The 2500-nt window shown below is 57.9% G+C and overlaps 1 non-coding gene across 1 annotated transcript in view; it reads right to left on the bottom strand.

Annotated features, from left to right (window-relative positions):
- Nucleotides 1-615, bottom strand: part of LOC124746635 — a 1909-nt gene extending 1294 nt beyond the window's left edge. The window contains exon 1 of the ribosomal RNA XR_007011426.1: nucleotides 1-615. This exon is cut by the window's left edge and continues 1294 nt beyond it. This is a non-coding gene — a ribosomal RNA (small subunit ribosomal RNA).
- Nucleotides 616-2500: the final 1885 nt, after the last annotated feature.

The following is a 2500-nucleotide window of genomic DNA, read 5'->3' on the forward strand; positions in this document are numbered from 1 at the left end:
CGCTATTGGAGCTGGAATTACCGCGGCTGCTGGCACCAGACTTGCCCTCCAATAGATACTCGTTAAAGGATTTAAAGTGTACTCATTCCGATTACGGGGCCTCGGATGAGTCCCGTATCGTTATTTTTCGTCACTACCTCCCCGTGCCGGGAGTGGGTAATTTGCGCGCCTGCTGCCTTCCTTGGATGTGGTAGCCGTTTCTCAGGCTCCCTCTCCGGAATCGAACCCTGATTCCCCGTTACCCGTTACAACCATGGTAGGCGCAGAACCTACCATCGACAGTTGATAAGGCAGACATTTGAAAGATGCGTCGCCGGTACGAGGACCGTGCGATCAGCCCAAAGTTATTCAGAGTCACCAAGGCAAACGGACCGGACGAGCCGACCGATTGGTTTTGATCTAATAAAAGCGTCCCTTCCATCTCTGGTCGGGACTCTGTTTGCATGTATTAGCTCTAGAATTACCACAGTTATCCAAGTAACGTGGGTACGATCTAAGGAACCATAACTGATTTAATGAGCCATTCGCGGTTTCACCTTAATGCGGCTTGTACTGAGACATGCATGGCTTAATCTTTGAGACAAGCATATGACTACTGGCAGGATCAACCAGGGAGCTGCGTCAACTAGAGCTGAGCAGCCGGCCGCCCGGGAGTGTGTCCCGGGGGCCCGCGCGAACACGCAAGCGTCCGCTCAATCATTCTGCAAACAGGAGGAGGCTGAGCTCCCCTGCACAATACACCTCGAAACCCTCTCAGGTCCCGGCGGCGCGCAGCGCCGTCCCAAGTACTTGGTCGGGTTCGAGAGAGGCGCAATCGCCCGGAGTTAGGCGAGTAGACGCTTTCGGTGCGACCACCCGTGCTCCCAACTGAGCTTGCCGCTGCCGACAGAGGCCCGGGAGCGTGCTGTCGTGGCATTGCCGGCGGGAGACAACACGCGCCACCTACGGTGACCGGCAGCTCCAACGCCAGCGCCACAGAAGGACAAAAGCCCCACTTGGGTGCCGAAGCGAACTCTCCCAGCACAGCGCACGCGCCAACACATCCGCACAGCTGCGATACAAACCACCAGCGAGAACCGCTGGGGCGACCGAGCAGCAGACGGCGTCGCGGCGCCGAGCGCCGGGCGGCGGCGCATCCTCAACGCACACAGTCCTCAATCGGACCAGCACACTGAAGATGTCCACCGCGCTTCGCACCGGGCCCGCGAGGACCTACTTTGGCCGCACGGCGCCGCGCGCAGGGTGCGCCGGCGCGCAGCTGCGACGCCTGCCGCGTCCGTCGGCCGGCGCGCCTGCCACTGGCCGCCCCCACCAGCCGGCTGTAGCGCGTGCGCCCACGCACCGCGCGGCCAGCACGCCGGGAGGCGCCCCCTCACCGGCCGGGGACGGTCCCACCCAGCCACCGCCGCGTATCGCTTCACACCCAGATGCCGTTCAGTTTCGTCGGCATGGTGGGTATCGCTGGAACAACCGGTTAGTACCTCAACCTATCGTCGCCATCACCGATTCACCCCTAGCGAGAACAACCGCACCACAACAGGTTACCATTTGTTCATTTGCGTAACTTCACCAGAAAACGCAGGCGTCCATCGCCATTTGCAACTTCAACGATTATTGCATGCCTGTGTCAGGTGTCACGCCACACTACGTCTGCCCACATACACGCAACAAAATGTGCACGCCTAGACAATACGTGGAAGGTGGCCCCCGTACGTATGCGATGTCCATTGCTCGAACGACTGTCAACCGGCCTCTGTAGCATGTCGCAGATATGGAACGCGGTGCACCATGCCATCACGGTGTGTGAGGAGAGACGACTAGGTCCGAATACATCAACAGACAGCTCATGCTGATCGCCATCCACGGCGTCCGTTCCTCCCACACGTCTCTATGGCGTACCACACTGCAATCCAGCTCTCATAGGGAGACGACACGTAGCTGCGTGCACAATATTTGCACTGTATGGTCCGCCGTTTTTGGGCGCAGTCGTTGTGCGGTCACACATGTGCCACGATGTATCATTCAGTACATAAGGACGAATGTGCAGTACAGATTGTGGTTCACGCGTACGACATCAGCGGACAGTTGACACAGGCCGCACCACAACGTAGCCTGAGTACGTCGCATGCGAAGGGCATTGAACATGCAAACTTCTCACCAACCAGCTTGCGAAGGCAGGGGGCAAGGTGGGGACGTGGGGAGGGGCGGCATGTACGTCCTGCTGCCATCCACATTACAGTGTACAGCAGGAGCATGTGGAAAGTGAGCAAGACTTGCAAGGTGTTTAACATGAAGCGATACACAGGGGTGCGGGCAGTGCGAGTAGCGAACTATATTGCGAGGGTTGCGGGTGGGCAACACTACAGTAATTGAACGAGTCGTATAACAATTACAGAGCAGGTTTAGGCGACAACGTGGGTTACGTTAAGGCGACAACATGGGTTAGGTTAAGGCACAACATGGGTTAGGTTAAGGCACAACATGGGTTAGGTTAAGGCAC

The sequence above is a fragment of the Schistocerca piceifrons genome, unplaced genomic scaffold (genome assembly GCF_021461385.2).
Source record: "Schistocerca piceifrons isolate TAMUIC-IGC-003096 unplaced genomic scaffold, iqSchPice1.1 HiC_scaffold_362, whole genome shotgun sequence".
NCBI lineage: Eukaryota > Metazoa > Arthropoda > Insecta > Orthoptera > Acrididae > Schistocerca > Schistocerca piceifrons.